The sequence below is a fragment of the Petaurus breviceps genome, unplaced genomic scaffold (genome assembly GCF_028583685.1).
Source record: "Petaurus breviceps papuanus isolate PSGF00001 unplaced genomic scaffold, PetGlider_PUasm1.0 90721, whole genome shotgun sequence".
NCBI lineage: Eukaryota > Metazoa > Chordata > Mammalia > Diprotodontia > Petauridae > Petaurus > Petaurus breviceps.
This window is the reverse complement of record NW_027187322.1, coordinates 618,242-629,227: the sequence shown is the minus strand read 5'-3', so window position 1 is coordinate 629,227 and position 10,986 is coordinate 618,242. Positions and strand designations below refer to the sequence as shown.

The window sequence follows — 10,986 nt, the reverse complement described above, 5'->3', positions numbered from 1 at the left end:
AAAAAAAAAGAAGAGGAAAAGGTGGGATTTGAACTCATGACTGCCTCAAAATTTAATGATTTTCCTAACCCACTTTTGCGTCTTAGGATATTCATTTTTTAGTACTTTGGAAAAATTATCACTAATAACTTTCATTTTATTTTCTTTACTTCTTTTAACCTCAAGATAATTTGATGAAGGTATATAAATCTATCTGGCTATAAATCTATCTCATTAACACATGGGTTTTAACTCCTTACTGGCACCCAAGGCTTTGATGGGAAACATTCCCATTCTCTTATGAGCTTTGAAACACCCTGAGATGAGCTTTTAATATAAAGAAATTTGGGATTCTTCATTCTTCTTCTGCAGCCCATGCAGAGACAGAACATAAGCCCTGGGGGCACTTATCAAGAGGTCAGGAAGGAGGCAAAACAGGGAGCAGACACTGCCAGCTGGAGTCTGCACCATTCTTGAATGCCATAGGACACAACCTCCAGAAACTGATGCCCCAGACTTATGCACAGAGATAAATGACTTCTTCCAGGGGCCAGTGCTGACTAGTGGTCCATTCCAAGACTGAAAGGAAACCCCAGAACAGGATTAATCTGAGACACAGGGAAGATCTCAAAGAACATGTGCCAATGTTGAAGAAGCCCCACAGAGAAGACTTACCGAGAGACCCACTGCCAAGTGTGGCTCCTAATATGAAAAACCCAAGCAGGAATCAAAGACAGCAGTAAACTGGGAATAACTGGGCAAAGGCAGCCCCGGTGCTGCAGCCAGCCACCAGGAGGTAACTCGGAGGCAGCATCCATTTTCTCCCAAAACTACATCACAGGAAACCTGATGGCTGCGATCTCAGGGCAGAGACACAGTGTCACCTCTAACCCAGCAGCCTCACTGTGCCATCCCCACTCCCTGCAATGTCTCCCCCCATCTCCTCCTTCTAGCTTCCCTAAATCTCCCTTAAATCTCAGCTAAAGTCCCACCTTTAGGGAGAAGCCTTCCACGATCTTTAATGCCAGGACAGCACCTTCCTCCAGAGACTGCCCCCAGTTCATTGTGTATGGTTCTTGAATGTGCAGAGTTATTTGCATGTTGTCTCCCCCACTGAATGTGAGCTCCTTGAGGCCAGGGTCTCTTTGTTTTGTTTCCTGTCCCCAGCTCTGAGCCCAGTTCCTGGCACATGCTAAGTGTTTGAGAAATCCTTGTGGACTGACTGTGGACTGTCTGACCTGTGTCCCATGTTCAGCTTATCACCAACCTGCCCTTCTCATTGGGTCCTTTCCAGTCTTAGACCCACCTCCACCCACAGCCCCAAATCTAGCCCTATTATTGTGGGCTATTGGCATAGCATGGACATAAAAGTCCTTGCTTTCAATGCTGCTTTGGTTATTGGTATGTAACCTTGGGCAAGTCTCTGTACTTTCCTGGACCTTGGCTTTCTCTTTCATGGGATGACTGGGGTGGACTAAATGTTCTACAGTTTCATCTTCCAACTTTTAGTTCTATCCCTTTGGTTCCTTGGGTTCCAGGAACATCTGTGTCTATGTGAAACTGACTTGTCTGAGAGATAGCCCCAAATGGAGAATCCCGTCGAGGAATACTGACTGAGAGAAGGACTTCAGTGTTGAAGAGTCCCACACCAGGTCCCATAGAAAGAGAAGATGAGAGCATCGGATCTGAAAGTGAGGCAAGAGAATTTGGGCTCAGAACTCTTGCTGCCAATGGGACAAGCAAAAGTGTATGATGGGAGAGAGACTTTGGCTCAGACTTCTTGGCTCACTACAATAAGAAGAGGACACTGCCTCCCTTTAACAATCCTATATTGTACAATCAAGCTCAGGACAATAATTTCAAATTCATTTTGACTCTGAACTTTCTGATGCAGAGAACCTTGTCTTTCTTCCTCTGGTGTGTATACCCCCACCCTCCTTTTCGCTAATCATTCTGATTTAGATGAGTACAGGTAGCCTTGCTTATTTCTTCTGAAAACTGCCTGTTCCTATAATGATACCATTTATCATTTGGGGAATAACTTTTATTCTTAAAAATTTTTTCTCAGTTCTCTATATATTTGAGAAAGGAGAGGCTTTATCAAGGAAACTTACTGTAAAACGTTTCCCCTGGACTTTGTGCTTTCCTTTTAATCTTGACTACATTGGTTTTGTTTTTGCAAAATCTTTTAAATTTAATATAATTTTTATAATTGGTTACTATGGTCATTTATTACCGTGTCCTGTGAACCTAATCTATCCTCATGATCACTTCTCTATTTCTTAGCCACTATCAGATTGTTTTGATGATCACCACCTTAAAATAGAGATTGGACACCTTGTATTACATTTTGTTTTCCACCAATTCTCTTGATGTTCTTGACCTTCTGTTCTTCCAGGTGACTTTTGTTATCATTTTTTTCTAGCTCTATAAAATAAGTTTTTGGTATTTTGATTGTAATGATGCTGAATAATTAAATTAATTTTAGGTAGAATTATAATTTTATTTTATTGGCTCAGCCTGACCATGAGTAATTAGTATTTTTCCAATTGTTCAGATGTGACTTTATTTGTATGAAAAGTGTTTTATAATAGTATTCATATAGTTCTGCATTTGTTTTGGTAGGCAGTCTCCTAAATATTTTATATTGTCTACCATCATTTTTAATGAAATTTCTCTTTTTATTTCTTGCTGCTGAAGTCTGTTAGTGACATATAGGAATGCTGATGATTCATGTGGGTTTATTTTATATTTTGCCACTTTGCCCAAATTGTTAATTATTTCAACTGGATTTTTAGTTTATTCTCTAGCATTCTTTAAGAATACCATCATATCATCTGCAAAGAATGATTGTTTTGTTTCCTCATTGCCTCTTCTAAATCATTCAATTTCTTTTTCTTCTCTTATTTGTATTATAATATTGAATAAGAGTGGTGATAGTGTCCATCCTTGCTTGGGATCTTATTGGTAAAGCTTTAACCTTATCCCCATCACAGATAATTTTTGCTGATGGTTTTAGATAGATGCTACAAATCATTTGAAGGAAAGCTCCATTTATGCCTATGTTTCTTGTGATTTAAAAAAAATAGGAATAGATGTTGCATTTCATCAAAAAAATTTACTGCACCTATTGAGATAATTATGATTTCTATTGGTTTTGGTATGGATGTGGTCAGTTACGCTGATATTTTTCTTAAGATTGAACCAGTCCTGCATTCCTGGCATAGCTCCCACTTGGTCATAGAGTATGAACTTTGTGATATATTGCTGGGCTCTCCTTGCTAGTATTTTATTTTAAGATTTTGGCATTGATATTCATTAGGGAAATTGGTCTCTAGTGAAGCTCTGGCCAAGGATTTCTGTTCCACAAGAAGCTAGAGGCTGCAAAGACCATCACCCACCAAGCACAGCAATGGAGTCTTCAGAGAGGAGTCCCAGTGAGCCCAGCAGAGTGACAGACCTCCTTGACCCATCCTACCCAGAGGGAACCACATGCAGATGTCTCAGAAAGGCCCCAGGGGCCCCAAGGCTTCTGTGATGTGAGTTGCCAGGCAAGTGTGTCTCATCTTGTGGGTCTCTCTTTCCTGATCTCTGTATTTGCTCTTTTGTTCATGGATGATGCATTCAGCTACAAGAGGATGTGCTCTGAGTTCATTGGGAGTAGGAGGGAGAAAATTTTCTACAGTAAATCTTGCTATGCTATTCAAGTCAGTATTTTTACTTTGAGCTAACTGAGTTCTCTAGCTAAGAGCTAATAGGAAAAATCCATGTGAGATTTATGCCTGTGTGCCCACGGAGGACCTTGAGTCCTGGGTTTGGCAATGCTCTGGAGATCTCTCCCTGGGGCTTGCAGAATCTCCGCCCGGGTCAATACCAGCAGACACTCAGGAGAAAAATTAACCTGTGTGCTGATCTTCTTCCTTTCCTTGTCCAAGACTTTGGACATTTGGCACCTATTTTGGCACCATTCATGATCACTTGGATTCCTCACTCTAAGCCTCAGTTTTCTCATTTGTTAAAAAAAAAAACAATAACATCTGTAGTACTTACTTCCCAGATAAGTCAAATTACTGCCATTTCAGGCAGTCAGTGGAGAAGTGACTTGCAGAGTCGCACAGTGTTAGATTTGAACTCAGGTCTTAGCTCAGCTCTAGAGTATCTGCTAAGTCTTGGTTTCCCTCCCTCTTGTCCCTAAAGACCTTCAGCTAATCTATACCAGTATTTCAGCAGGTGCAGAGTTACAAAAAGTCAATAGTTGACCAAGCACATTCCCTTAAGTATGAAATAGTCATTTTCAAACCTCTTTAACCTGAAATTCAGTGTTAACCTCTCCACCATATTGATTAATCTTTATTATATGTAACTTATTATACGTAACTAAGGAAACAGCATGTTCTTGTTGTCATTCCAGAAGAATCAGTCGAGTGTTTCCCTGTAAGTCCAAGCGCTTTCCTTGCTTTGATGTGGCTCAAGATTTCACAGATGCTGCCCTCTGGTTAACTGGAGAACAGGTGCAGGTGGAAGGAAGCCTCTGGCTCAGATCAACTCACTGAGCAGGCCTTCAGACAACCAAAGTGAGCTCTCCCCTTCAAACAGGATCTTGTGTGGTTTCAAGCAGAGCTCATCTTAGCCATGGCTTTTGCCGAGTCTCTATTTCTGTCCACCTGACCTTGTGACCTTTGCTGGAAGTTTTAGTCTTGCTGGTGGCCTGAGGAGATGCCACCTGCTCTCCCTGTTGATCATTAGCAACAATTTCTTGGAAAACTTCACTGCTGCCTGGCCGTGGGGTGGAAATTCTCGACAATGACCCCATCTTCTCTTAGGGCCCTGGAAACCTCAGTCTGGAATGCTCCTGAGCACCTCTGTCCCATTGGACTGAAAAAGTAAGTGGGTTCCCCTACCCACAGTGGCAGCCCTTAGAGTCAAATGTCTCAGTGCTGAATATCAATTGAGACCTTCACAACTATATTGACAATTAACCTATAACTTAAATGTCTCTGCCTCCATTATTGTCACTGAGGTAGGAGTTTCCAGAATCGGCCCCAGGTCTTTGAAAAGGAGAAGGGATGGTCAGGACATTGAGTTAGGATTGTTCCTGGCCTCTCTCAGTTAGGGCCACACCCATAGACTTTCCCATAGCCATTCCCATCTCTCAACATCATACTCTATTGTATTTCTTTCCTTCTCTTCCAGTAGAACCTGATATGTGACTCCCAGTCATTTAAAGCAGATTTCTCATATCATTTATCTGGTGGTAATTCTCCTGGGCAGTGCCATCTGTGGCTATGTTTCAAAGGCCTCTTTTGTGTTTTCTGTTCTCACATCCCTCATCTCAAATTGGAATGAGGTATTTGGGGTACCCCAAAAGCCACTCTCCAGAACCCAGAATCTCAGTTTAGAATCTCCTGAACACTGGAGAGAGGACAAAAGCATTCCCTAGGGCCTAGTAACCCTTTGGGGAGAAGGGAAAAGGGATTTGGCGTAGTCCAGGAAGCAGTGTGTCATGGTGGAAAGGGTCACCTGACCTTGGTGATGGCTTCTCTTCCATTGTGTTGCCCTAAACAAGGCACTCTGGGGTTACCCTAAGGTTCCTCAGCAATAAGATGAAGAGTTTGAACTGGATCGTCTATGAAGCTCATTCCAATTCTAGTCTTGTGTCCTATGAGAGAAGACCCAGCCAAAGCAGCCTCCAGTGGGTTGTATATCCTTGGCCTCACAGAGAGAACTTTTCCCCATACAGCCCTAAAGCTGGGACCCACTCTCCCATGACTGCTCACAGCAGCAGCAGGAAGGAGGCACGACCTTGGAGTATAATAGCAATGTGTAAGGAACACAAGGGGGATAATGGAAAATTTTAGCTGGGACTTGAAGGAAGCCCTGGAATCCAGGAGGCAGGCAGGAGGAAGGAGAGCATTCTGGGTGTGCATGAGATGATGAAAAGCTCATCTCCCTGTATCTCTGAATGTGAGAGTTGGAAGAGAATCCCACTGATCTCCAGTTCAGCCAATCCATGAAAGGAATCCCCTTAGAATGTCTTTGCTTTTATCATGGAACCTCTGTCTGAAGCCCTCCCATCAGGGGGAGCCCCCAGCCCTGGGGCAGCCCCAACCTGGAGGAAGCTGCTGCTGACATTGAGCCCAAATCTGTCTCTTTGTAATTTCTACCATTTCTGGTTCTGTCCTCTAAACCAAGCAGATCAAGCCACTAGAATCAGCCTGGGTTAGTGTCCTCATTTCGTGTACTGTTGACCTAATCTTGCCTCCTTTTTCATTTTGCATTTGGTTAATGCAAATTTCACATTTTCTCTGAATTCCTCACCTGTGAAATGGGGATAAGAATACTACCTACTTCTCAGGATTATTGGGAGAATAAATGAGATCTTATTTGCATCGCGCTTTGCAAATCTTAAAACACTATGGAAATGCTAGCAATTAATCTAGCCTCCACAATAATGTTTCTGTGGGAGGGTGGGTCTGTGCAGGGGACCTGGGGAGAAAATAGAAATAATAAAAAAATAAGAAAATACAAAATGTGAGGAATTCGGAGAAAATGGGAAAATTTGTGTTAACTAAATGCACAACAGAATAATCAAGAGTACGTCACCAATACATAAAATAAAGACAGTAATATAAACAATAGTCGTGCAAGGCAGCCAAACCCAGGGGAATTCCAAAGCCAACCTTGGTCCCAGATAACTAGATCCCAATTCCAGGCTTTCTATAGACACAGAGGGAGCAGAAGAACTTTGGGGTCAGAGTGTCACTTAGGGCATCAGACATGATCATTGTGTCGTTTTGTTAGACTGCTTCCTGTATTCTATTATTTTTGCCATGTTATGATATCTGTGGATAGACAGGCATGTTGTAGAAAGAGTTCTCCTTCCCTTTTCTCTTGCTGTAAAGTTATGAGAGTCTCACCTGCTGGTCCTCCTCATTTTAGCTACTTATGGGGTCCAGCTTGGCACATAGCCCTTGACCACTTCCTCCTTCCCCCTTCTTTTTAACTTTAGGCTCTTTTGCTAGACTTGTCAGACGTATTCTTGCAATTCTTTCTTAGTTATTAGTCAGTAACCATTTTTAAAGTGCCTACTACAGTGCTAAACCCTGGAGATGTAAAAAGAGACAAAAAACAGTCCCTGTCCTCTAGGGGCTCACAATCTAATGACAGAAATAACAAGGAAACAAGTATGTCCAAACAAGCTCTAGACAGAATACATAGGAAAGAATTAAGGTGGAGGGAAAGCACTAGAGCCAAGAGAGATTGAACTTGATTGCACTTGATTGAACCCTGGTCCAGTATCGGTCAGGCTTGTATTTTAAGCCATGGTCTGGAAGGCCAACTTCCATTCTCTGACACCCCTTTCTTGGCTGATTGTTCCCCTCCCAAATCCATTTTTATCTTCTTCATTCCTTCCCTTTACAAAATAGGTAGACCAGAGAAAGTTCCTGATCGAATTGGAGAGCTTTCCTAGAGAACCCACTAACTCTGACTTGAATATCTTACTAAACAATCAGAAAGCATCAAAGCATGTTGGTCACTCTCAGTCACCGGGCAAGTTGAAGAAGTGTTGGTCAATAGGGCATTAGATATTGGATGAAAGTAAGAGATGGGGCCCAGGAAACATTGAGTGACTGGCTGAGAGGAGCAATCCCACCTCGTGTGGCCTAGATAGAGGGCAAGTTAGTGCCTCTCTGAGATGGTCAACATGATGATGAGCTCAATAATGTCCTCTGCCCTTGGGACTCTTCCAGTGGTGGCAGCATGCATGGTGCCAAAGTATGGCTGTGGGAGAAGTGCATTTGTATGCAACCTGAAAGGTGAATAGGGGAATATTGCTTCCTGCACCCCAACCTTTCAATGCAAATCGTTGAGAAGAGAGAGCTTGGCACCAGGAGCTGGCATCCTGCTGCTCATGAGATGGCAGACTCCGGCACAGCAGACCTGGGAAGACTGCTTGCTGTCCTAAGAAAGAGTGAAAGAAAGAATGAAGCTCCTGCCAAGGATTTCTGTTCTACCAAAATCTGTAGGCTGCAGAGACCATCACTCACCCAATACATCAATGGAGCCTTCAGAGAGGAGACCGAGACCCAGTGAGTCCAGCAGTGACAGCCTCCTCTGACACATCCTGCCCACGCTGATGTCTCAGAAAGACCCCGGGGCCCCACAGCTTCAGAGATGTGAGTCCTCCTCTTCTGGGTCCCTCTTGCCTGATTTCTGTATTTGGTCTTTTTTTCATAGATGGCGCAGACGACTGCAAGAGGATGTGCTCTGAATTCGTCGGGGCTGGGCAGAGAAAATTTCTACATTAAATCTGGCTGTGCTATTCAGGTCAACATTTTTTCTTTGAGCTAACCATGTCCTCTGACTTAGTCCTGACTGGACAAAATCCATCCATAGGGATTTGCAAGCTATAGTTCTATGCATGTATCTCCATAGAGGAAGGCAATCCTCTAGGAACCTCTTCCTGCAATTTGCAGAATTCCTTAGAGGGGCATTACCTTTTCTGTGGGCATTATGAGGAAAACAAACTCATTCTTCCTTCCTATGTTCTTCCTTTCCTTGACCAAGACTTTGTACTCAGCCATTTTGGTACCATTCATGATCACATGGATCTCACCATAAGGGAGTCGGGGTCATCTGTCTTGATGAATGCTGGGAAGATCTCTTTTATGTTTTTGGTACATTTCCAGGAAGACAATCGATTTCTCCATGGCTTCACCACTCTGAGCCCTCAGTTTTCTCACCTGTAAAACAAGGACAATAATACTTATAGTACTTACTTCACAGGTAAGTGAAAGTATCCCCATTTCACAGATGAGGAAAGTGAGACAGAAAGAGATGATGTAACTTGCCAAAGGTCACACAGTTCACTTCTGAGGTGGAATTTGAACTCAGGTTTTACCCCAGCCAAGATGATCTGCTGAACCTAGTTTCCCTCCCTGCTGTCCCTAAAGACCTTCAGCTAATCTATTCCAGGATTGAGGCAGATGCGGAGCTACAAAAAGGCAGCATTTTACCAAGCACATTCCCCTACGTTTGAAACAGTCATCTTTTATCCTTCTTTGATCTGAATATCATTGTTCACCTCTACACCACATTGATGAATCTTTATTATCTTTAACTGAGGAAACCAACCTTATTCTTGTTGTCAACCCAGAAGAATCGGGAGGTTGTTTTCCTTTGGGTCCGAGCATTGTCCTTTCCTTGATGTGGCTTAAGATCTCAAAACTGAGGCCCTCTGGTTGACTGTAGAGCAGATGCAGAAATAGAGAAAAATCTGCTTCAGCCTGCGCTGTGAATTCAAGAGTTCTCTGAGAGTGGATAGCACGTTTAGCATGAGTCCTTTGGAACTGTGGTGAGACATTGTGTTGATCAGAGTTCCTCTAAGTCTTTCAGAGTTGATCATCTTTACAATTTTGCTTTTACTGTATAAAGTATTCTTCTGGTTCTGCTCACTTCACTTTGCATCAGTTTACATAAATCTTTCTAGGTTTTCACTGAAAGTCTTTCCCTTTTATCCTTTCTTATATAGTATTATCTTACATCCATATGTCATAACTTATTTAACCATTCCCCAATTGACCAGCATAATCTCAGGTTCCAATTTTTTGCCACCACAGAGTTATAAATGTTTTTATACCTATAGGTCTCCTTTTCCTCTTTCTTTTATCTCTTTGGGGATATAGACATAGTAGCAGTATCAGTCAGTCAAAGGGTATATACAGATTAATTCCTTGGGAACATAGTTCAACATTGTTCTCTGAAGTGGTTAGACTAGTTTACAGTGATTTAGAACATTTCTTAATATGACTACTGACTGTTTTGAGTCCTTCCTTTGAAAACTGCCTCTTCAAAACCTTTAACCATTTTTCAACTGGGGTGTGACTCATTCTTATTAATTTAATTCACTTCTGTATATATTTTAGAAAAGACATCTTAGCAAAACTTGCTACAAAAATTTTATTTTCCTGGTTCATGTTTTTCTTCTAATTTTAAGTGCACGGGTTTTGTTTTGCAAAACTTTTTAAATTTTATGTAATCAAAATTATCCATTTTATTTCCTGTAAATTTCCCTATTTTATCTGGTCATGAACTTTTTCCATATATATGTGTGTGTGTGTGTGTGTGTGTGTGTATATATATATATATAAAGAGAGAGAGAGAGAGATCTGACAGATAATTTCTTCCATACTCGAATAATCTGCATATAGTATCACCCTTTATGCCCAAATCATGTACCAAATTTGATAGTATTACCTTGGTATATGCTGTGTGTGTATACATCATATATATATATATATATATATATATATATATATATATATATATATATGTATGTAAGATGGGGTACCTGGGGTCTAAATCAATTTGTAAAACCAATTTGTAAAACCAGTTTGTACAATTGTAACTGAAATATGTATTGTAAAATTGTAATCTGTAAAATCCCAGCCTCAAACTCTGCCCCTTCCCCCTATCCACACTCTGCCTAGGCAACACCTTGTGACTCCTTTGTTCTTACTTAATCTCTTCTTGTCTCCTCCAGTCTGGCCCAAATATCATCTCAACTATCTATGCACTAAAGTCACAAGTTCCTCTCAGTCAGCTCTAACCTTTATCTGAGGTCCCTTCCCTCCATCCAGTCAGCCCTGACAATGGCAGCCCTACCCTTTAAAAGTAAAAGCATGTACCCCTCTCACTTGCAGGTCCCCTAAAGGATTCTTGCCTGCTTCTTATAGAAGTGTAACAATAAACTTCTACAATTCTCATTCCAATTAATCCTGAGACCTTGAATTCTTTCCAGATGCTATTGCAGATTTTCTGGTCTTAGATAAGATCAGAGTTCCTGCTGAACCTATTGGGAGCTATCCCTCATCATTTTGGTGAGCCAGCTAGGAGAAGTCTGTGGTCTCAAGCTTTCTTGGAGTTCTGGTAAACTCCCTTTGCCCCTTCCCTCTCGTCCTGTATTCAAGCACCTAGGAAGGCTTGATTGGACGATTCCAGTCTGGG

At 41.8% G+C, this 10,986-nt stretch overlaps 2 long non-coding RNA genes across 2 annotated transcripts; one reads left to right on the top strand and one right to left on the bottom strand.

Annotated features, from left to right (window-relative positions):
- Positions 1 to 1,256: 1,256 nt before the first annotated feature.
- Positions 1,257 to 10,118, top strand: LOC138144770 (uncharacterized). The gene is made up of 4 exons (XR_011164018.1): positions 1,257 to 1,896; positions 3,302 to 3,530; positions 4,391 to 4,862; positions 8,218 to 10,118. It is a non-coding gene; the product is annotated as an uncharacterized lncRNA (long non-coding RNA).
- Positions 7,123 to 8,066, bottom strand: LOC138144771 (uncharacterized). Its single transcript, XR_011164019.1, has 2 exons — positions 8,028 to 8,066; positions 7,123 to 7,941 (listed from the first exon to the last, which is right to left on the bottom strand). It is a non-coding gene; the product is annotated as an uncharacterized lncRNA (long non-coding RNA).
- Positions 10,119 to 10,986: the final 868 nt, after the last annotated feature.